The 25,830-nt window shown below is 37.0% G+C and overlaps 1 long non-coding RNA gene across 1 annotated transcript in view; it reads left to right on the forward strand.

Annotated features, from left to right (window-relative positions):
- The window catches only part of LOC135314775 (uncharacterized), a 130,944-nt gene extending 105,634 nt beyond the window's left edge, over positions 1-25,310 (forward strand). Inside the window, exons 3-4 of the long non-coding RNA XR_010374258.1 lie at positions 17,934-18,211; positions 25,201-25,310. This is a non-coding gene — a long non-coding RNA (uncharacterized LOC135314775). The remainder of the gene's footprint in view (positions 1-17,933; positions 18,212-25,200) is intronic.
- The last annotated feature ends 520 nt before the right edge of the window (positions 25,311-25,830 follow it).

Consider the following 25,830-nt stretch of genomic DNA (forward strand, 5'->3'; position numbering starts at 1 on the left):
GCTCTTGCACATAGCTAGGATTCAAAGGGTTTGGCTAATTAGTAGTGGCTTGGGCCTGTCATGAAAGCGGTACTGCTATATTCGGCACATTCAGAAATTTATTACTGTGACACAAAATATTGGCAGAGAGACTGTGATTCAGTTACCTGACTGTAGATGTCTGGAGCCCTTGAAAGTCTGGGGTCTTAGGCTATCCAAGAAATCTATAAATGGGCAGGCTATGAGACTATGCTATTCTGTAGCAGCAGTTGGGGTCCTGATGGGATCCCCAAGTGTATTTCAGATGGCACTAAATATCTGTGTTGAGGCACCATAATAAAGTTCAGCTTGTCTGAAAGTAGGCTATAGGTGTTGCCCAAGAAAACCCTTTATCAGGACTATTTGGCAAAATTCAGGGCAGGGAATCAGAATTTTTCTCTTAGCTGTGTCATTGGCTCAATTGCCTCTCTTTCCTCATATGAATGGAAATAGTAATTCCAACCATATATTCATTTATAATCTTTGTACGGTGCTTTAAAGATATAAAATGCATCATAAATATTATAAGCAACACACTAAGTTATGGCAGTTGAATAACATAACACTATGAAATTGTCTGATCTTCCATGCAAAGCATGGAATTAACATGGGTCATTCATTGCTGGGGACTCTGTATTCTGCATCAGCTCTTAACCAGTGGTGTTAAAGGGGCACTCTGCTGCTGGAAGTGAGCTGACTTTGCGGAGATGTAAAATGAGAGTCTTGATCAAGGTTATTAAAGAAGGGGTGGTACTTTTAGTTAACACTAGTTTTCAGGCCATTGCCAGCTGAGACAATTTGTTATTTTTATACACTTACTTTCTCTATGAAAATGTTAATTGCATAGCTGGTCAAATGAAAGTCATCAAAAATTATGAGACAAGATGTAGACATGTTAAAAATAAAATTCTGTGTTATATATGTTAGATAATTCATCTTTCTCCCTTATGAATTGTTTCTGTACACAGTTAAAGATTTTCAGTATTCAAAACTAAAAGGATCCTAATTCCAATAGCTGTATAAAGGCTGCATTTATAACCGTTGTGGAATATTTTGGAAGGAAGAAGAAAGTTTTTCAACATCCATAACTCTCAAGTTCAGTGCATTCTTATCTTTACATTGCAGGACCAGTATAATTAGCCTGAATGCTTAAAAGTTGGAACCCTTTTTGGAAAAGTCTTCTTAAATCAAAAGTAACAGAAGGGTCCCCTCTTTGTGTCATTTCCTTATGAGAATGTAAGAAAGATCATTTGCAATCTGCTATCAGTGAGTTTTGTGGTTTTTCTTCTAACCACATCTTAGATCGTCTACTTTTCCTAAAAATGCATTGCAAAGTGGAACTGGCATAATGAAATCTGTAGGAAACTACACTAGAGATATTTTACACTAGAGATGTTTTGGGGGCAGCTGTTAGTAATTGTATGTACTGTCCTGTATGGTCATTGAGGTCAGTATCATTTAGCACTATAGGCAGTGTAAACATTTGTCTCACAAGCTAATGCAGCCAGATATAACTTATGAGATTATAGTCTTGACTGACAGCTATTTTCTAATGGCAGAATCTTTACCTAAGAGGGCTGATGTAGCTAAACAAAAGGTATGGGCAAGCTTTTCAGATTTATTCCAATTAATGTTTAGCACTGTAGATTCAAGAACTAATTTTTTGCTAGATAATACTAATTTTGTTTGCTCTTCTTGGTGCACCCACCTTATTTTACTCTGTTCTTCTATCATATTTTATGTGATTAATCAAAAGAAAATACATTTATATACACAGCCCTCTCATTTCAGAGAGGTAAGGAAAATTATTATTTTATCTTTTTGGGTTTTATTTGCTCCTATCCAGATACATAAAAGTCATCAGCTACAGACACACCATGCTGTAACCCAGAAAACAAAATTATGTTTCCATTTTCATTATAAATTAAACAATCTGGAAGAATTACATTGGAAGCATATGAATTAAACCATATAGCTCTCATCATAGATCTTTGGATTACAGAGGTCTTTGGATTTTATTAAGGGAAGGTTGGAACAATGACATCTGAATGTTTAGCTTGAATGTTTATGCTTTTTCTGTGACAGACGATAGCTTTTGGTATCTTTTGGCTTCTGTGAGAAAACAGAGATGTTTTCTAGATTATTTTCTAGGGATCTGTCACAAATATATGTCTAGAGATGCAGATGGATCCTCTAGTCCTTTTTAATGCTGTTTCTTTGTTTCACTGAGGTTGTATTTCACGTAAGCACCTGAATCTCAAAATGAAATGCGGTTAATGTAATGTTAAGGTTGCAATGGGAATTTTTCTGATAGGTAGTTATACTGTCAAAAATTAGCATTTATTTGTAAGAATTGTTTGCAGGATTCTTGTTTTTCTTGCATTCATCTGTTGTTTAAATAAAAACAGAAGTAGGATCATACAATTTACCCTAATCTCTGATCTCAGCAAACTTCAAGACATCTTCACATAGGGATTTCTGTTGATCATGGGTGACAGCTTAAACTGTCCACCTATGTTGTTGAATCTAAAGACATGGAAAGTTCTGATCCTCTAAAATAATGCTTTGAAATTTCCTTAAAATCCTGTATTGTAAAATCAGAGCTATTATGTTTTCAAAACATAATCTAATTCAGATGCTTTTTTGAAATCTATCCAAATTTGAAACTTTTGACCCCAAATATCTTCAGAAGGAGATCAGGTTTTGAGGGAAATGGAGGTAAAACCTGAGTGTACAGTTAGGAAAAACAAACAAACAAACAAAATCTTTTTTTTAATCTGTAAGAGTAAAGGTGTGAATTTTCAGTGATGAAGATCAATACAGATTATGGCCTGTGAGTCAGAGAAACTGAATTGCCCAAGTTAGAACCCAGAAATCCTAACCTAAGTTTTTTAGTAACTTTAAAAAGACAAAACAAAACAACTAATTGCTTTATCATTAATTCTGCAATGAAAGGAAGAATGGTTTGAAGAATATAATCTCCTCAATCCAGTGGGATATTAAGACAGGAAAAAGTCAGAATGCTGATACAGTAACTATTTTGTATTAACAATCTCCTTCTGAAACCATGACAAACTAAATGAATAAGCATAAAGATGTAGTTGGGTTTTGGGGGGCTTTATTTTTCTTTTGTTCATATTTGTCTTTATTCCCTTTTTAACTGAAATACAGTATATTTTCTATTGCTTAGAACATAAGATATCTAAAAAACTGTCACTCTGAAATCCAAGTAGTATCCGTTAGATATGTGTGAGAACAAGCGATATAGCAAACAGGATGGTGATCTTCACTCGGCTTTCGGAGTGTGGTCTGGTTTTGTGACCTTAATCCGAGTAACACAGCTGCAAAACACAAGTACTCTGGAGGGACAGGCATGATGGTTTGTTTTACAGTCTTTTAGTTTATTTAGCAAACTAAAATAACAGTTGCTTTATAGTCAACTTTGCTGGACAGATAAACAATACTGACAATTTCATATGATTTATATAGACAGAAGAGGTTAGCTGCAACCCCTGAGTGATGGAGCTTGTCATATTCCCTTCTCCAGTAATCCACAAGGTTAGAAATCAATGTCTTAATCATGGGCAGCTCTGGGCACTTCAGATATATCACACACAAACAGGCTTCTAATTACATTTAAGAAATACATATCATAAATATATAAACTGACATAAATATCAGAGTGGTGTTGCTGGCTGTCAAAATGGATAAGTATAATTCCCTCAGTGGCCTTTGACAGGTTCAATACCTGCTACAGAGGTGCTATGAACAGCATTATACGGCTGATTGAGTTATGACAGCTTAACCCAACAGGGAAGCGAGGCAGGAAGGAATAGCCTGGGCTGCAGACAAATGATGATAAAGTGATCACTTTAAAGAACAATCTCCATAATATTTCATGCTCGCTGCACGGTGTAAAGACAGCCTTGACTGCGGGGCTAACTGCTCTATCAATTGATTTGATTCACTGCTGCCGCTACTCCCAGTCATAATATTTCAAATAAATGGTACCATGGATAGAAATAATATCTGCATCAATATTAACCCTGAAAGGACTAATGGACACAACCTATAATTTCCTGGACACCCTAATAATGCATTTTGACTGGGTTTGGCATGGGATGATTTTCCTTTTTTTTTTTTAACCTTTTGTTTTGTTTTGTTTTAATAAAAACAGTGTATTGTTTACTTAAACTTTCATTTTATGGCCATGAAGAAGCTCTGCAGTTCAGGCTTCATTCACATCCTCAAGTCTAATTTTAAGGAAATTCTGCTAAATGTTATTTTCAAGTGTTTGTTTATACTGAATATCCTGTATTAAAATCACATTAAATATCTGATATAAAAGGCATGATAAACATTTTTTGGATGTGTGTATTATATATCATTTATGTGTGCACATACATACACACAGAAAGATGTTTTATCACTCAAATTATTTACTAAGATGCATTTAAAACAAACAGAAAGGAGTTTAAAATTAATTATAAATGACAATGGAGTCAACAAAGTATTTTCTGGAAACACAAGGAACCAGTAAATTCTAATTGTCATACAGGATGTTAGGGTTTTTTTCCTTTAGAAATAATAGTAAGTACTGTATGAAACAGGCTTAACATGTAAGAAGTACAAGTGAATTTATGGATTCATAATCTTAAATCAAACCTGATTTCTGTTTTCCATGCAGTTTTTCACATACTCTGTAACATTATAGATGTTTATTCTGTTCTTTCATTCATAACACCCTGTTGACATTTAAGTCCCTTTTAAAGATCTGCTGTGCTTATTGTTAATCAAGTTGACATGTATAAATTGTATAATGTTATTATTGTTATTCTTTTTCCACTACTCTCTGACTACTTGACTATCTTTGGATTGTACATTTTTAAGGTCAGAGCCAAATATTCAGAAACTGTTTAAAGAAATATTATTAATGCACATTAACAAGTAGTCTGAATGGGTTTAGAGAATTCTTTCTCTGATTATTAGGTTGGATCTGTATAAGATTGTCCTTATCAGACTCTGTGTTTTTTCTTATTTGCCCCTTAAACATTTACTATAAATCAGAGCAGGAGATACTTAGGTTTGAATCTCATGAGGCTTTTTTATATTTAAAGCTTAAGCAGAGGTATTTTATGAACAGTCCTTAGTGAATGCTCCAACTGCAACACTTCACCAACCTCTGAAGTAGTCTTAAACAGTCTTCAAAGGACTTCAGTTGATAGTTTTCCAGAAGATCCAGGGAATATTTGTGTTCCTTAAGATGCCGTATAAAACCTGAGGCTTCCAACTGGGTTTAGAAGGCTGGCTTGAATCTAAAATTGAACTTGAAAATGATGGAAGGTTGGCATTGACCTAACTCTGCTATTCCTACAAGTCTGATATGCCACAAAAGCACAGTGTTTTCCTTCATTCTAGACCTGAGTAAACAAGCAAATTCCATCACGTTTGCTTCTTGTAAGCATGCTTACCTACAGATCAATATCAAATTTCACCAGAAATGAAAGCATACGGCTTTCATAATGTATTTTTTTGTTGTTCTGCATTTTATTTGGGCCTTATGCCAACAGTACAGATCACCTTTATGTTATTACTTCTAGCTCACTACTCAAAGTCCTGCTGGAGCCCATATCTTCCCAAGAAAAATGGAAACCACCTCTTTGCCTTCCCTACTTTCTGTGTCTCTCCTTCCAAAAAAATTTTCTTCTTCCTCTCTCACAGTTGTTTGATTCTCCATTTCAGTCCATTTCCTCTAACTTCATCCCCATCTGGTGACCTTTTTATACTTATTATTCTGATCATATCATTCTCAAGTATCTCTATACTTGGTTAACCCTTTATCATAGAAACAGAATTTAACTTTGTCTATCTAAAAATGTTCTTGGTCTCTTTTCTAGCACTTCTACTGATTGTTTTCCTTCACCGTCTCTGCTCTACATTAGTTGAACTACTTTCTGCTGATGTTCTCTAAATCAAGTTCAGACTTTGTAATTTGATTCCAATAAATCCATCCTTATAGAATCACAGAACAGTTTGGGTTGGAAGGGACCTTTAGAGGTCATCTAGTCCAACCCCCATGCAATGAGCAGAGAGGTTGCACTAGTTCTTCATCTTCATGTGTGTGTCTTTTGCTCACACTTCAGCATCCTTTCTGTATATTATCTCTGAGATATAGAGATAGTCCACAAATACAAACTTGACAACTATCCCTAGTCAGAAACCTCACAGATTTACTTCTCCCTTCTTTGAAGTATAATACCAGCCTGTCACCATCTAATGTCTCTCCATGGATGTTCAATGTATCATATTTAAAGTAGAGCTTTAAACTTTTGCTGACAGTTGTTCACAACAAAAAAACCTTCTTTTCAGCATATCTGTTGTTGACTGCAGTGTCCAACATGGTGGTCCTGTCACTTATTGTCACCATCCCTTAGCTCAATATTTGATGTCCAGGCCATGTCTTGGTCTTGTTGATTATTTTAGAAAAACTTTTCTGAAAGAGAGTCTGTCCCGTCCCATCTGCAGCATAAACTCTTTTCCAGATTCTCATCATCCTGTTTCTTATTGCATACTAAACTTTGCTTGAAATATGGCATTGCTTCACTTGCACATGGTTAGATACCGTTCGTAAAGCCCATGTACCTAGACTATTTCTTTCCCTCCTCCCTTGTTTTTCTTCCATTAGTTCCATCACAGTCATAGTAAAATACTTGTTTTCATGTTCACTCTTTCCCATTATCTGTCATTCTCCTCTCAATATCAAGACATCACATGCCTCACCAGTTGTGATGAGTGACCAGTCTCCACCTCCCACTTGTTACTTTTTCCTATGAGCATTTTCCTTCTGCCAGTCTTCCTTATGCTTACAAGGAGTTTGTCATGAACATTTGCAAAGGTAATTCATTGTTGTCTTTCAAAGCTCTACCAAAATTTTTCTTTGGCTATGGGACCAAAAATTCATGATCAAGCTCCCAACTTCAAATCTTGCCACAGTCAGGTTTCCTACATATGAGCATTTTATTTCTTGTCTTTCTTATCAATATATTTTCTTTTTTTTTTCCTTTTGTACTCTCCAATCTGACTGTATCTTTTTTATACTTGGTGATAAGTTATTTGGTGTGAAGTCTGTCTTTTTCAGTGTTTGCACAGTACCAAACACAATAACACTGTAGTAATACAAGTAATTAGGATAACAATAATAGTAAAGGTAACTTCTACACCAGAAATAGCTGTAAGAGAGTTCATGTAGGTAATATAGCCAAACTAAACTTGAGGAAAAAACAGAGTAATTAATTTCTTTTCTAATATTAATTATTTAGGGAATCTAACTTCCACAGTACAGCCTGAGACTTAATACCAGTTTCAGATGTGACAGTACAAAACACAGCTTCTGGGCTGGGTCAGCAATGTGCTTTTTAAGACTGATAAATTATGGAGTTGCATCCATTTTCCAGCTAATGTAGATGAGTGTAAATTCACGATGATAACTGAAATGCATCCCTTTACAGTATTGTAAATGGGGAGGTGGAAAGACGCTCAATATTTTAAGGGCCAAAGAGAATCACGGGAGCAGCTTTAAAGATTAATTCCTTGTGTCTAGTTTAAAACAAGATTAAATTAGCTTGTGTGAGCTGCTGTTAGCAGATGCAGTATTACATTATGCATGATTCTTGACTGCTCATAGCATGAACAAACTGCACAGTGTTCCATTAGTGATTTTCAATGCCGTGCTAAGCTTTAAGTCACATAGACAGGCCATTGTATTGGCTTTACTTTGTGGATGTGTTTTCCAGGCAATTTCACAACCTACCTGATCACTGTTATTGATTGACTGGGTTTGAAATGGATAAAAGAATTAACCTGTGTAAGGGTAAGAGATGGGATATATACAGTATCCTGTATACTTAGGAAAATCAATAGCACTTTAATGTAGAAAATTTAACTAGACACAGCAAAACCATCTTCCCACCTGCATCAATCCTCATGCTTCCCACAGTCTAAAACATTATACTAATACTATATGCATATGCTTATGTGTTTTTAATATGTTTTTTCCTTTGACGCTACTATCCTTTGACACTACTCTCCTCTGTAACCTTGTGGATGTACTCATGCATACTGTAGTAAAACAAACTTAGGAACTCCTGAACAGATAAATTTTTTCTCCTCTCATGCCCATTTTTGAAGAGAGAAACATGGGCAGCTACACACATCTAGAAACTTATATTTCATCTTTCAAGGTCTAGACACATCCCTATTTTCTGTCACTTGCCCTCTTGATGACCGTCTTGTCCCTCTGCTAGTTCTGTAAATTTCTGCTTTCACATTCATTGTGTCTTGCCCTACACCATCATCTTTCATTCATGTGTTAGGTCTCAGCAATCTCCATCTCCTACTTAGGACATTTGCCCACCCTCTTCTGCTTTATATGAGTAAGAGATGCAAGCACACACATTCTTGGCGCCTTTATCTCATCACACCTACTTTTCGTGCTCACCAGATAAACAGTACCGATTTTTAGATTCGAGTCAATCTTCCTAGTATTGCCTAATGAAATGTTTGTCACTGAAAACTTAACAAGCCTAAGCTTTTAAAAAAATCATCTTTTGTGGAAAAAACCCCAATGCTATTTGAAATCTTTGCCAAAAATACTACTGAAGCTATCATCAGAGTTTTTATTTATCCTTAAAACTCAGATAGTGAGTTTCTATATTTTACTTTTGTCATATAACTAGGTTCAGGAAATAAACTTCAGTACACCTTCAGTTGTATTATGGTTGTTCCTCCAGCACAAGAGAAAATTAAACATACCAAGCCTCTGGCCTTCTGGGAATTCCTGCCTTCTTGGCCAACTCCTTTTCCTTCTTGGCTAACGTTCCCTAGTTACAACCTCCGCTAAAGGAAAAGCCACCCAAAATGGCATTTCTGCCTCTTCTTTCAAGAATCCCAGGAGACTTCAGGAAGAAAAAAGTGAGAAGCAATAGTGCTGCTGCTACGCTGTGCTTATCCCAGAAGATGGGGAAGAAAAAGATAAAGAAGGGGGCCTGCGGTGCATTTTTAGAATGTGCTTCCAGTCTACTACTTCCAGGATGAAATTCTGATGGAATCAATTCATACTTTTATATGACTTTAAAATGCAAGTATATTTAGTATTTTTTTTCTTGTAAAAGTTAGAAGTCTCAAAATTTTGTTCTGTTTTGGTATTAATGTTGCTTTGAATAATTTCCTGGAATATGCAGTAAATTAATCAGGAAACTGTATTAGGAGGCTGGTGTCATGGTTTAGCCCCAGTCAGCAACCAAGCACCACGCAGCCGCTTGCTCACTCCCCCCTGGTGGGACGGCAGAGACAATCGGAAGAGTAAAAGTGAGGCAACTCATGGTTTGAGATAAAGACAGTTTAATAGGTAAAGCAAAAGCTCCACACGCAAGCAACACAAAACAAGGCATTCATTCACTACTTCCCATTGGCAGGCAGGTGTTCAGCCATCTCCAGGAAAGCAGGGCTCCATCATGCATAACAGTTACTTGGGAAGAAAAACGCCATTTACTCCAAACGTCCCCCCCTTCCTTCTTCCCCCAGCTTTGTATACTGAGCATGACATCATATGGTACGGAATATCCCGTTGGTCAGTTTGGGTCAGCTGCCCTGTCTGTGTCCCCGCCCAGCTTCTTGTGCACCCGGCAGAGCACGGGGAGCTGAAAAAGTCCTTGACCAGTGTAAGTGCTACTTAGCAACAACTAAAACATCTCCACATTATCACCACTATTTCCAGCAAAAATCCAAAACATAGCCTCATACTAGCTACTACGAAGAAATTTAACTCTATCCCAGCTGAAACCAGGACAGCTGGTTACAAGGAGCTGGTGAGCTGATGCAGTTACTGTCTTTTGCGCAGACTCACAGTCTCTTTTTGCAAATATTCTCTTGTATAATTTTGCAGTGATTTTGCCCACAGCCCATAGATATTTCATTTTCTGTAGCTGTCTGAGCCAGCAGCTTGGAGCTTGGAAATTCTTTACTAATTTCGGCACTGATGGTCACTCCTGCTACGCCCTTATTCTCTGTAGACTTTCCCTGTAAAATGGGCGTTAGAGCGGTTGCTCACTGAGCTAATGTTGTGTTAACTAATGGCTTTAATATGAACTAATAAAATTACACAAAACTGGTAACATTTCTTGGAGGTAAAATTGATTGCAGAAGTTACTACATGACTTCAAAATGCTATTATTTTTGTTTAAAGAAACCAATAATTCAAGACCTGTTTTTCATTCAAGCCAAGGGACATAGAAATTAGAAAAAACAAATCAAGCACATGGCTTTATATATGAACTCGTTCTGCTCAAATCTCTGCCCAGACAGGATCAGCTTGGGTGGTAAGGTCAGCAGGGTGACAGAGCTTGCTAGCGGTGTCACTGCTTTACCAATGCACACTGTCCAAGCACTTTGGAATAGTCGCCAAATCCCAGCATGATGACAACAGTACTAACAGAGGAGTTAGCAATATGCAAAGGAATACTGCTAACAGAAAAAATAGGCTTCCCTCAAATGCTAATATTGCTAAAAGGGAAAACAGTATTCTAGTTCACGGACATTTAAGAGAGACCTGTGCAATTTCTAAGCAGTCAATGTAAACAAATACTTCCACAGAATGCAAATACTCTGTAAAAAAACTCATTAGCCACATTAAGCCGTCTCAGAGCATAGTAGTAGATACTGAATCAAAGACTACTAAAGTTCTTTATTGCTAGGGGGGTAAAAGGTCCAAGTATTGCTTGGCAAATTACTCTTTGCTAGGGGCACTATTACCAGTTGACACAATCATTGGTCAGCAAATTGGTCACATTATCGGTTAGTAAATTTGAGAGTGCAGAATTATTTATTGGTAAATTAAAGATGGCAGAATTATTGGTGGGTAAGAAAAGAATTGCAGTGATTGGTAAGCAAATTAGAGATGCTTGGTTTTGTCTGTAGATAAATCAAGGTTGGTCAGATATTGGAGGCCAGATTAAAGATGGCCATATTATTTATGGTTGCTGTGGTGAATGGTGAAATCCTGCTTTTTGTGTTACAAGCAAGTAAACACTGGGAGTGTTTGCTTCTATTCCTTCCCCCCCCCCCCCCCCCCCAATTCATATTTACATTTACAGTTCACAGTTGAAGACTTTCTGTGTGTTTTAATATGGAAGTAAACATATACACATATTTTTGCTCTCTTAATTTTTAATGGAACTATGTGTTAGTTGAATTTGTGCAGAGTGCCACGGGATTTCTGAAATTGTTTGTATGAAGTGAATATTAAAGAAAGGTGTTAGATTGCCGAAGCTAAAAAATGAAGCTTTGCAGTTCCAGCATTAAACTGGTGCGTGCAGGCAGTACAAGCTACTCCTCACAGGCCCATAGCCAGCTGGCACCAGGAGGAGCTGGTGATGTGAATCCTTTTCCAGAGAGGTTGTCTTTCTTCTGGTTGAGAGCTGTAGCCCTGCTTTATTTGCCTGTGAACTCAGATCAGCAAGGATATGGGGCAGTAGTGCCTTCAAAGCAGTAGTTTCTGTGAGATGTGGGGATTTCTGTGGGCAGTGACCTCCATGTACTTAGCCTCTTGCACAAAAGCAAAACTGTCATGACAGAGTCAATATCCAAGCACCGTTACCAGGTAGTGGTAGTTTTCTGCTGCAGAACTGCAGCTGAAATCACCATATTCTTGCTAGACAACTATCAAAGCAGCATTTTTTGTGTCATTGATATCACAAATGACACAGGCTTTCTATTGAAATAGAGTACTGCAGTGGAAACTGTCTGTTTCCTGGCATTTTCCCTTGTCAGTTGTCTCCAGTTTTTCTGCTTTCTTTCCCTTTATATGCAGAATTGCTATGTAAAAGCAAGCCTGCTTCTGTATACTGTGATAGAGCAATTCTGAAGAAAAAGTGTTGTTCAGTATTATTCTAGAACACTGTAAGAAAAATTCTTTTCACTTGACAAACTTTGCAAACAATGCACAGAATGGTTAAACAATTAAATCATTTTAGATTTTAACAATGCTGAAAACAATAATAGAATACTTGTTAAGAAAAGTCTATGGCTGTTTATATAGCTGTTGAATTCTACAATGGAGACTGATGCTAATTAATCAGATTTACTTTTCCAAAGGGACACTTCATAATGCTTTTGACAATAATACAGTTGGAGTCAGGGAGGATGTATTTTCAAACTTTAGGAAAGTCTTAAATTTTGAAACATTAAAATTTTCTTTTTTTATATGAACTCCTGTAACAACAGTGCCCCTACCTTTCTTGTCTACTAATTCTGCCAAAAGTGATGTGTTTATCTGGAAACAGTAAAGTATATTTGACATTTTTAAGATGCAGCTAGAGGGGAATTTTGCGAAAGCTAAGGGGGTTAAAAGGAATCTTTACCCTGCTAAAGTAGCAGCACAATCACAAGATATCTGAGTTTTATAAATCTCCTGGATTGAGATAACATATGCTGCTCATTTTTTGGTATTTTCATTGAATCAAAAAGTTAGGACTTGGAATACACCAGAGCCTTACAGTAACACAATGATTGTTCAGTCTTGAGTCCAGCTTGAACTGCTCATCTGGAAATTTTTAGCTGAAACCATCATAATTAATTAGAGATGGTTTAACTAGTTCAGAAAAACATAGTTGTAGGGCTCCCCCTTACCCTGGGTAGATGGCTGCATGATCTGCTCTCCAAAAAGGAAATAATCCCATCGGTGCCAAACACATTCTGCTCTCAACTCTCAAGATCAAGTAGGCTCACACTGTGAGGCGTCTCAGGCCGGATTGTTGCATACTTCAGGGTTTTTACAGTGGTGATTTGTTTCAGCCCATTATGAACCTTTGGATCCATGTTCAGACTGTCTCAAAATCTGGGGTATTGAATGGGGACAAATTGTCTTCTGTTGCTCTTCAAAGGCAGCATGAGATAGGAAGTGCAAATGAGCAAAAAACATCAGCAATAATAAAGTGGAGAAATGGAGATGGTATGGAAATAAAATAGGAATTGTGGATGGCATTTTTTCCTCCCAATAGAACCTAATAACCTCTAACAGAAAACAGCTTAATGCAGGAAGGTAGAGGCAGGCTATTCAGCTTTCATTAGAAAAGACCAGATTCTGGGTCTACCCCAATTTCAAATACAGATGAGCATTGGATTTTACAAGAAATCATTGTTTGTGGTTTAAGCTGGTGAAATAAAATTTAGAGGTAGGTTAATTCCTCAAGTCATTTATCTGATGAGTTCTTTCCAAGCTCACTGCAGAAACTGGGATAAATCATTCTAGTTGGGCTCAGTGGGTCTACCTCTCTTTCCATCTTTTTATATCAGACAAAATCATACTTAATTAAAAATTCATTATTATCATAGTATATATCTGCCTCTCTTTATTAATAGAAATAGTAAAAAGCTTAATAGTGGGAGACTACAAAATGTAAAGCTTAAAATGAAAAGCTCAACAACTTGTATGCAGGAAATTTTTGTTCTGACTGTAACATTCTGAATTTCTGTTTTGCTGATATTCACTGAGCACAGCATAAACTGAGAACTCTGGTTTCAAATGTAAGTATTCCTAACCAAATCTGCACTTCTGTGGTTAGATTAGATGTGTCATGTGATATTGCTGGCATCCTTTATTAAAGAAATTATATAATTACTGCTGTTTGAAAGTTCTCTGTGCTAAATGCCAGTTTTACCTTTTACAGTTCACAATTTATATATTGACTGATTTACTTAATGTATCTAATAAAAGACTAGAAATGTAACAATTCATTTACATCATGAACCAACACCGTACAAAATCCTTTCTTTGCAAGCATTTGACATTTGTAATTACAAATCATTGGCAATTCAAGGATTACATTTTATGTATTTTTAGAAAACATTTGAGAATTTTCAAAATTATTGTAAGATATTTTAGAAAACGAAAAAGTGGGGTTCACTGAATCTGATATTATCCTGAATTTGGGCAAATACTTGGCACTTTCATATATCCATTTAGACCTTTGGACGTAAGTTACATTCCCAGTGGGGTTTTTTTTTCTTGCCAGCTGCAAGTCCTATTTTTGTAGGAGTACGCAAGTAATCATTAAAAATCTGAGGCAAGAAATCAAAGCCTACACTATATTATCAATGCAATAACAGCCAAATAGGTGAAGTTTCAAATCTAAGTGCCTGAGATGATTAAGAAATTTTAGCTTCCTCATTTGAATGGAATAACATGAAATGTCTTAGTGTAACATACATATCGTGATCATAAAATAATTTCTAAAAATAAAAATAAATGTAAACAGATGCATATTATCCTTTTTGCCAATTGCAGATATTTGAAAAACTAAAGGTTATTTGAATTGTGCTGTGAAGACATTATTCTCCAATGTAGGATGAACAAGTTCTTCCAGGATTCAAATACAATATTTTTCATCTTCACTGTGAAGACCTTTTTCCTCTTATTTTCTTTATAGGAGTAAAAGGCCCTTTTGTTCTTTCAGCTGAGCGACCTCTGCCTTTTAGGGGGAAATGGAGTTTCTGCTCCACTCACCCATCACCACCACCCAGCAATTCTGCAGTTTCTGTGCCTGATCTAGGGCAACAATTGGTATAGGGGATGGGAAGAAAGAAAAGTATGAGAGCATGCATACATACTTTTACCACAAAAGAAGTCAGGAAGGTTGGTGACCATAAGAAAAAGAGCTTGAAACATCTCTCAGGTAGAAATGGGGACATTTTGTAGTATAGCAATGTGATCAGGAAAGAATTTGAATGCTTACTTTTAAATGGCTTAGGCGTCTTTGCAGTTACATGCCAAATGGGTATACTTTATGCATTTAAATATGCAATATACAGTCTGCAGTATCCTTCACAGTCCATGTAGGTGATTTTGTCACACTGTGGTTTGTTAGACTGTCACTACACTGTCTCTGCAACTCTGGCCTCAGAGTTTTTGGTTGGCTTTTTTTGTTATATTTTCAAATAGCATTTATTAGGTGTGTTCTTCAAGCTTTTCTGGACAGACTTCAATGAGTTTGAACTTTGAAATTGAAGACTTGAGGATGTAAGGTTTAGAAACTGTGTAGTTGAAGGGCTAGTGGAGAGAAGGAGTTCTTAAGTACAAGGTCATCCTGGGCAAAATCTAGCCCAGTGATTGTGATTCATTGGTAGTTGAAGACTTTAATGGCATACATGGAGTAAAGGGCAAGTGTCCACATGGTACACTTGTACTGTCCATGGTAATAGATACAGATAAACAGACTTGAAAGGGACCAAGGTTTAATGATACTTATATAAAAAAGTATTCCTTCACATCTAACAAATTCTTTAATGTTAGTTTCTAGATACATCCTGTCTCTCATTTACTCTATGGATTTCACTCATTGTCATTATGAACCTGGCATCCTTCCTAAGTATTGTGTATGTTGTGTTTTGGTTATGTTCAAATAAATTTGTCTAGGCTAAGTTTTTAAAAACTTTTAAGATGCATATGCACAATTTTAAAATATGCAAATATATGACAATTATCCTTTTAAAAATTGGCTAATGAATTACCTTAGGCAGTGACGAACTTACATTCCTGTAATCTGTGTGTTTTCATTAAATTAAATGAAATTACTTTCATTTTGTAAAGTAATAAGTAAATTAAAGGGAAAGCCTTTGTAGGCTACTGCTTTTAGGATGTCCTAACCTTAAGTAGAAAGAAAGCTGAGCCAACTAGTTTTTCTTCCTTTTATTAAAGTTCCTGTTGGCAACACACTGATGGGACACATTAATCTTAGTATTAATACTGAGGAAAAGGGGCTTAGAAGCCTTAGGATGAATCAATCATTCCAGAGTCCATTTGGATCTGTTGGCACCTTTCCCGTTACATTGTTGCTGGACAAAAAGGCTTCTCTGGGCATTAAAGAGTTGGATAACAAAATTGGCTTATTGTAAAATTGCCCACAGTAATTTGTGAGTGTTCTGACTGAGGGTAGGAAGCAATGGGGAAGGATGGTTTGAGTATCTGTAGTTGTTCAGAAAATTAACATCCTCTTGAACATGCCTAGCAAGCCTGTGAGTTGGCATTCATAAAAGTAAAGACATACATTTTCTTCTGTCCCACAATACCCTGTGTAGTCTTTGTCACTGAGACCAGCTAGTGGTGCTTCCAGTCTATCTCTGAGGTATTTGCTGGCACTAGACAGGAAGAAGAGTAGTTGAGATGTTTCCTATTTATGTTACATAGGTCCATCTCCAAACACTTCATTACAATAGTTGGAGGCTAGGGGATGAGCCACATATATTTTCTCAGTTCAAAAGTGGGGTTATCCATTTATCTTTCCCATGAAGATTATCTCTGAATATGCTGAAAGATAAAATTGTCAGACTCCAAGAGTAACTTCTTGCTTCAGTCCCTCCATATCTTGATGTTTTCTGGGCAGCTTTCAGCTTTTTTTCAGTCTATTTGTGTCTGCAGCATGCTGATCCATTTATGGTTGGCTCAAAAGGCCTTCACTGCTTTGTTTCACCAAACTGCCATGCTCTCAAGATCCTCCTCCATAACACAGCCTCAGAAATAGTTTTTGGCTACCAGCCTCCTTGGCCCCTACCGAATTAAATTCAAATTCAGTTCTGTGATTGTTCAATGTAGGATGCAGCTAAAATGTGTCTCTGTGTGGTTACTGTGGTGACCAAGGTGAAAGAGCAGAAGGGGAGACAGGGAATGAGCTGTACTAGGCAGTGCTATGGAACTGGGAGGATCACAGCCATTTCACCACCCACATCCTGCCCCCAATAAATCAATGACTGGTGTGATTTCTTTTTACTGGCCCCAGAAGGGCTTGCCTGTCCTCTGGAGTATTCTATGCACTTAAAAATTAACGGTTGGGGTTGCTGTCTGGGTGGGTTTTTCCTGATTCCCACAGCTTTAATTGCTGTTACATGAAACAGTGGCTGCAGACATCCGAGGAAGATTGTCATACAGTAGTAGCTAAACATTTTCAATGGTGGTCAGTGAACAATTATATGCTACAATTTACACTATCTTCTCTAGTCTGTTCTTTGACTGAAGAAGCACCTGTTATTAGCCAAGCAATAATCAAATACTTAAAATAGGCATATAAAAGAAGATTTGGAGAATAATGTATGTGACCATCTAATATTCATTTCGCTCCCTCATGAGATGCACGGGAGTGTAGAAATTCTAGCTATGCCACTGTATTTTTAACTGACAAAATTGCTGTTGAGAAGCTGTATTTTCTCAAAGTATTTTATTAATAAAACAATCTCATTTTATAAACATATCTTTATTGTAATGGATGTAATGTGCAACATTTATTTTGGATAACATTCAGTTGTTAGATACAGCACCTTATTTTCATTCTACTTCCTTTCTACTCCCACTGCCTCTGGCCCAGAGCTGCAGTTAAGTACAGTGGCTTGTGCAGTGATCTAATGCCTGGCTCAATTTGTACAGGACAGATTATGAATAACACAGTATATCTAGTTCTGTTCAAAAGCTTCCACATTGACTATATATTAAAATTACTATTTTTAGAACAGTTGAAATGAAAACGATAACAAAACCCCCATCTGTTAGATTACACTCTTAGAGTACACCTTCACCAGATGCTGAATTTAAAGTTCACTTACTAGTATTTTTATAGTCCTGTTATATATTTGGGCTTCTGACTTGAGTATTACAATAAATAAATTGCAGAAATATATAACGTTAATGATTGATATACAAAGAAAGCTTCTATCAGGCAGAGCACCTGAGTACTACTTATTTGTGTTTAGTATTTGGAGATCATAAAAACTGATTGTGGGTAGTGGATAATGTTCAACGTTTTTTACTACAGAACATGCTAATCACCTGCTCTTTTTTTTCTTGAGGTGTAAGCTGTGATTTTCCATTTCAGGAAACCCTACCAGGATGACATACTGCAAAGAAGCAAAGACTGCAAGTTAGGACATCAACTTTGAAAGCACCCCAAAAGCAGAACCACTTCATGAAGCCTGGATCTGTACTGCTGGCCCCATGAAGGTCTGGAGCTTCTGAATTTGAAGAAAAAGTAAAAAAGCAAAAGTCATCCTAGGAGAAAAGCTGTTCTGTATAGCATGATAACCCTGTCAGGAAACAGAAGACAAAGTCCTGCCTGACCTAAAGCTGTGGAAAACCTTGAACTCACAAGAAAAGGTAAGCTCCAACCATATAAGAGAAAGTGGCTCAAAACATTTGATGTTAATAAAAATAATCTGTAATTCTTAAGTGATATGCAGGTAAATGTTATTATAATAAAAAATCCCTTTCTGAATTCCTCACTTTTCTTCTGCACTTTCATGATGGGGTCCTCCCAAAGGATACAAGCATGCAGTGGTCTCAGCACATACTGTGTCATGTCAGACAAGGTACATGAGCCTGGGTCCCTGTGGAAGGGCTAAGGTTTAATGTAGGATTCTTTTATCTTAGAAGTATGTGTTATCTGGTGCTTGGTTCCACTTGCTAGCAAGTGGGAAAGCAGAAGACTGGCTTAATTTGTAATACCAATTACTACTAAATTGCATGGTGGGCCTGAGTCTAATTTTACCCCGATTTTATGGAGCCATGGACTTGTTCCAAATTTTTCACTGGCATAACTGCAAGTAGAAGTAGGCCCAATAACTGTCATGTAAAACCAAATCACTCTGTCTTGTAAACCATAATGCAGGTTACACGGTAGTTAAGTGTGGGCCCAATAAATTAATCTTTCAGATGATGTGTTAAATGGCAACCTTGGATACTTGCAGGCAATTAAAATTTCCTGGCACATTTTCATAGAACATGGGACATTTGTTACTAATCATGTCCAAAAGAAATTCTAGATAATATAGTTGTATTTTACTTCGCTAAAATTGCCTTTGTGCACATAGTTAGGAGGTCTTCACTCCATCTTTTAGAAAACCCAAATGATTGTGTAGTGATTTCGGTGGAGATGAGAGCTGTGTTATCACCCAGAAGCAGCGTGCAGTAGTGTTTCTCTTACCCTGTACTGTTGAACTTCAAAGTGTCTTTAAACTCTAGAATTGGGGAAAAAAAAATGTCAAGGATGCTGGTTTAACACTTAGGGACAGATCCTCAGATAATATAAACTATCATCGAAGGGTTGAAAAATCATATTAATTCATCTGCCTCGGATTTCTTAAAATAATGTACATTTTAATTGGTCATGCCCCTTTGGATTTATTACTCCTACCTATTTATATAAACTATTGTATGACACACTGGTCCTAAATAAGAAAACAAGGTACAGGCTATTACTTTTTTTTTCAGGTTCTTTCTGCTTGTGTTAGTCCTGAATTCGTCCTAAAGTAACTCTGAAACACTTCAGATTAGCTACTGTAACAATAAACACTCTTTGAAAATACCTGTCTTTCTGCCTGCCTCTTTGGGCAATTAAATCTGCATTTAGGACCACCTCATTTAACACTTACCTGTTGTCACATCCGAGATGATGGTGTGGATTTTGTCAGCCATTTGGAAGGTGGGTAGTGCAACCACACTAAGGAATTCATGCAGGATTAAAAATGTCTCCAAAGATGATGCCCCATATAGGCCTCTAACTTATATGCAGAGAGCAATGTGTTCCTTGCATGCCCCATCAGAAAGCCTACCAAACTGTGGATGTGAGAGATTAGTTGAGGAGAGGGTTTGAGGGAAACCGCTACAGTCAACCCCAACAGCTACAGAGGGGCTCAAGTAAGTATGATACTGTTCCTGTTAATGGGTTATGTATTAATTTTACATCATCTGTAGTCTGTACAACTTCACTCCTTCTACCTTTCAAAACGGTGTGTGCAGGCAGGGAGCACTGGTATTTTCGTCTTAGAGCAGCTGATCAGTTTTAAGAGAATACGTTGGGAATACTAGGCAAAATGTTTCAGGAAACTCTAGATGCATCCACAGGCAGAAAACTTCATTGCGCTCTAATAAACAAAAAAACAGAGACTGGTTTTGCTGGTAGTGAAGTCTGATGGTAGTTGTAAAACATTGTGAACATGTTTGTATGCATTGAAAAAAGCCAAAGAAGTGCACAAGAAGAAATATCTGGGCACTTAAGTTAAATATACGAGGATACAAGAGTGCTGTGACCAAGCCAGAAAATGGAATGCAAGCAGAAATAGCTGTTTCAGCTTACCAGCTACAGGTCTCCCAACTGAAATACTATACTTTTTGGATTTCGGTTCCACAGTACTACCTACTTGGCTTCTCCAGTTCAAGTCCATAACAAATTACTTGCATGCTGTGCTGCGATTAAAAAAAATAAATAAATTTAGAAACAGCTGCTGTTGGCTCTGTAGTCTGACTTCAACTGATTCCCAAACACAGCCAATAAACACAGTCCTCCTCCACTTGTAGAGCTTCTGGTTTGCCTTGGCTCATATAGCCCTTTGTTCTCTGGCAAAATTTCACTGGAAACCTCATGCAAGTAATGTTTGATCTTTAATAATTCTTCTCAAGGAAGAGGACCCATGTTTTAGCTTCTCTTCCTCCTCTGCAGTGAGGAAAGGAGGGAGGGAGAAATTTTACGTGAGTAACCAACTGTGTACAGGTCTAGTCTCAAGACCCCCAAGAAGTCTTGGACAGCTGTGACTCTGGGCTTTCCATATGTTCTTCAGCAAGGTATTTGCCAGGATAACCCTGACTGTAATAAGTGTAATGGGGTCTTACTGTATTTTCCATCTGTAATTTCCGTGCAGTTTATCCAGCACTCTTACACTCTCCACAGCGAGAGGACTGTGAAAACCTCCTCTTTCTTGAGTTCAATGAGTTGTCTTATAGGAGTTGGAATCAGTGCACATCTATGTAGGAAAAAAAAGTAGGGGGTTATGGCACTTACTTTTTGATGACTACTACCCTTGCTGATTAATGTATACTTATGTGTGATCAAATATTCTTTCACCCTTTTGGAAATTTGAATCAAATTCTCTAATTTCTGACTCCAGAGTGGCCCTGAGACCAAGGAACAGAGGAAATGAATGAGAACAGAGAAAGATTAGGCAGAGAAAGATTAAAAGGCCAAAGAAGATTTCATGCAGTAACACAAGCATCTCTGACATCAAGATTAACAACGAGGCTTGCCTACCTCTCAGATACACACACTCCACAACCATCTGCTCAACTTCTACCCAATTTCTTCCTGGAGTCATAACTCTATAAGGTAGGACACAGTAGTTTTGCACGTTTGGCTGATGGTTCCTCTTTTGCCTTACTTCTTTTCAGGCTGCACCCTTTTCCAACAGATTTAAGTTGGCTGCATGACTTCAGGTTACAGTCTTCTCCCTGTGGGCTTATGGACTTATGGACTTATGGACTCAACTGGTCCGTAAGTATCTACTTTCATTTGCTGTCCACAACATCCTCATGTTCTCATTGTTCTGACTTCTGCTGCTTGCTCATGCTGAGGTTCTGAATATGCTGGATTAATTTACCCTACCCCTAAATCAGAGGAATCTGTATATCTAGTCAACTCCTAGACGTTGATGTGATGAAAGAGACTGTGGCAATTTAACAGATTACCTACACAGAAGCAACATAAAAAATTATTTTAATCTCTTCAATAATAAAATAAAGATGTTGTTATGGATTGTATTTTTTAAAATGTAAGATAATAGCACAATACAGGAACATTCAAAAACCTATTATTAATTATTAACAGAAACTAATAAATACACAGTGAGTTCTAATTGCCAGCTCTATTCTGAATTAATCTTTGTTTAGGTTTTGGAGGGTCTGACTCAGAAACAAACTCATCTTGTTAGTAATTCATGCTATTTTTAATGACTCAAACTGAGTTGCTTAAAAAAGTTAAATCACTTAAAAATCACTTTGATTTCAGATATTTTTTACTAGATGTGTATCCCAGATATCTGAGCTGTGTGGGAAATGTGTATGTTTTAACTTATCCAATCTTTTGAAAAGACTACCTGAAACTTAAGAGATGCTTAGATATTTCAACAGTGGCAACCAAAAGTGTGTCTGGAGACAGCTAGTCAGAAGTAGCCATTTGCTTTTTTATCATCTATCATGGGAAAATGGAAAAAAAATATTATCTGTATCCAATATGCATTTTCAGATGAAATTCATTTCTGTTAAGACATCTTGGGAAAACATGAAAAATTCCTATAAAAGTACTTTGGTCACTAAAGTTGTCTCTTTATTAAAATTTTACAACCTAACTAATTCAACAGCTCAGATTCATTTACACTGGTGGCATTTTTATTAATTTTTCAGGTTGGAGAAAGAATCAGATACTAACTTCTGTGAATATACTCCTACCATAAGGGTGGGATGGGACCTTATCACAGGGCAAATGTCAGGGTAGGCTCAGGCAGTCAAGTGAAACCCTTCTGAACCATCTGACCTCTCCTTTAAACAGCCTGATTAAGTGCCACTGCTTTCTCTGGTTTAAGTGGGTATAATGTCGGGAATTGTGGGACTGAAAAGAAATGTAGGAGAGAAGTGTATGATTTTGGGCTTGGGAAATCCAGTCCATGGAGAGAAAGACATCTAGCAGTGGCTTGTTCCTTTCATAAACAAGTTATCTGCTCTTCTTGTATCATTGCTTATTCATTTGGATTATTAACAGGCTTTTAAAAAATATTAAAGCCTTTCCACTCATCTTCAAAACTTCCTCTAGGCAGCTTTGATTTGTATGGTTAGCATTTACTCCCTAAGGTCTTATTGACCTTGGCAGTGTTAGAAATCATATTTTCACATGCATGAATTGCCCTTGACTAATTTCTCCAGTACAGTTTGAACATAAATAAACTTCCTTTGGCAGATACATTTTTTACTTTTCGCTTGTTTGTTTTTAAGAAACGTGGTGTGAGTATGTGTATATTTATATGCAATGCTGCAAAGTAAATCTGTATCAGTTTTGTTAAGAATATGCATTATTCTTACCTTGAATATGTTAATGCTAGATGGAAAGATTTCTTATTTTTCTTTTCTTTTTTTTTCTATTGTGAGTCCTTTTTTCTAATCTCCCTTTCAGAATCATACAGTTCGCCGTGACTTTTGATGTTATTCTCCCCCACAGTAGTTACACATTTCTAAGAACAGAGTGAAATTAATTTTCTCATTCTGACATGGGACATGTACTCCATAATAGCCCTCCCTATTTAGTTAGCAAACATAAAAAAAGATAAAGTTTCAGAAAGTTTTGGGTTTTGCAAAATTTGACTTCCAGTAAATAGCATGCCAAGGCCACTGAAAATAATATCAGACACATTGTAAGTAGCAACATCAGACAACAGCTCACGAAAGAAATACAAGAACATAACAGGACTTCATTATCAGTACCCAAGCATCAAGAAAATACCTTATGCTGTGTCACCTAGTGGGTTCCAGACTGGAAGCATGGAATACGAGCACTACACAGTGTCAGGAACAGCAGACAGAGCAGTTCCCACGTTTGTTGTAGACATAGGTTGTGACTCGCCAAGCTATGCAGCTTGGCATCAACAGTGAAGATGATAAGGGTTGGAAAGCAAGATTTCTCAGTCTAAATTCAGGCTCTACAGCTTTGCCACTATAGCCTGATTAAGGGGAAGCACTGTGTTAGAGAATGAGTTAACTGCCACAGGGCTGAATGTTGTTAGAAAACTGATGTGATTTTGATACTTTCTAAGATATGTTAATAATTCTAGTAGAAAGCAGATAACTGTTTTTAATTTACCTGGTCAAGGTAAACCTTACATAACTGTAAAGAAACTGAGGATGGTAAGGTAAATCCAACAGCAAATAATTATTATGGAGTAATTCAGCTTTTTGAACCCATAGCTATTAACAGCTTGTTGGAAATGTACTGAATAATTTGCCTGGGGTCTCTGATACAATGTATGCAATCATCTGTTTGTAGATACTGTGAATACTTCCTTAGTGATGCAACTGGAAAACACATGCATAAATGTACTACAAGATAGCCTGTCACAGTTTATATAGCATTAGCTGAGGCACAGCTCTGTCATGTGTTTTCTACACATAATCCTTGGATAGGAATAGGATTTTCTTTCTCACCTGGAGACTTGTATTTTCAGTCATTTTACAACTTTCTCACCAGGTGTTTTCCATACCTTTGGCCAAAATTTTATTGACAGCAGTATGAGTTTCATTGTCTAACTCTTGAGTTGAGTTTGAGATGGAAAAAATACCTTCATTTCCTGACACCATTTTTGGAAGATCAGGCAGCAGTCCCAGCACTGCCTCACCAGCTACAACAGGGCAATGGCCAGGGACTGGAAAAGGATGCACCTTTCAGTTGTATCTCCAGTGGTTCTCAGTGTGCTGCGCTGCACCCTTGGAAGCAGCACTTAGGAGTGTATGCGCCTCAGTGATTTGGCTATCTGAAAGACAAAGTCATCATAGTAACTTTCTCACAGTGCATTGAACTAGCACCTGTGTAACACTGAAATTCCTCAGAGAGGTATAGAAGCAATGCTTATATTAATGACCTGAGTATTTAAAGCAGAAAAAGTTCCTTTGAACTGGGAGCCCTTAAAGAGTTTTCCACTGTTTAGTTTTGATAAAGAGAATCCTCTTTTCCCTCTTTTCACATTGAAGAGTTTTTTACAAAATGTTACTACCTTGTTTCCTAAATTATATCCTGTGGACTTTCTCTTAGATTCCTGTCAGTCACTAACTGTCATTTCCGCTGTTATTTTTCAGACCCTTTACATTGTAAAAAGCCTTTTCTGTGACAATCTAATATAAAGAGTAATCTAACAATGAAAGCCTTGGAGGCAAAAGTCTCCTCTTGTTAATACGCTTGTTACAGAAACACAACTTTCTATGAAGACTAGTTTATTGGGATTGGAATCTGGCTGCGCTTCAGCCTAAAGAGGAAAGTCCCCAGTCTAAGAAACAACTGTTCTACTATGATTTTCACTGTTAGTGCTGTGTACTAAGTACTCAAAGGTTATGTGGGTGCTCCTTAAAGGGCTTAGCTTTAGCTACTGTGTTATAAACTATCTAGTGTTTATTATTCAAGTTGAAGACTGCTGAAAACTCTTGAGACCTTATTGTATTAGCTGTCTGAAGTACTGTCAGTATGGCATACGGTTTGTTCCTTTTAGAAAAGGCATAGGGTAATAGATAACTGGTAGTGGATAATTTTCTGATTATGTGGTATTCTCCCCATTTCACAGGCTCACTGACGGCTTCAAAGAAACAAGAGGATAAACATAAAACTGATCTTCCAACCACACAATAGCATCTTAGAGGGTCTGAGAGAAAGTTCCAGTCAAATCCACAAGCATTCAGGTAAAGATCTTATATAACTTTTAATTATAAAACCATAAAGGAATGAATGTTTTAGATAGAGTAAGCACCTTTCATCACTGTGCTTTATTGAGGAAAATATTTTTAGAACTTCACATTTTAAGGATCAGACCAGGGTGAGAGCAGAGGTGTCTGCATCTTTACTTGAAAATGATTGCAATCATTGCAGGGAAACAAAGCCTGAGGGAGGAGGAGCACTAAACATTTTCAGAGACGTAAGAATTCAATCACTTAAAATATGTTGCCTCATCAGTGTTTTGATTCAAGCTGATGTGCTGTACTCTTTTCCTCCATTCTGTTGTTATGCCAAACTAATAATTTATTACACTATTGTTATGGCAGACATAGTGGCTTTTTCTTGGTTGTTTTTTTTTTTTTTTATGTGATTTGGATTGACTGGATAAGATTATTACACAGACTTCCTTATATGCTCAATGTTAAAGCTAATCTCACATTGTTGTCATTGTCATTGCCTGTGTCTGTTCCAAAGCATTCCA

Source organism: Phalacrocorax carbo, chromosome 8 (assembly GCF_963921805.1).
Source record: "Phalacrocorax carbo chromosome 8, bPhaCar2.1, whole genome shotgun sequence".
In the NCBI taxonomy this organism is placed as follows: domain Eukaryota; kingdom Metazoa; phylum Chordata; class Aves; order Suliformes; family Phalacrocoracidae; genus Phalacrocorax; species Phalacrocorax carbo.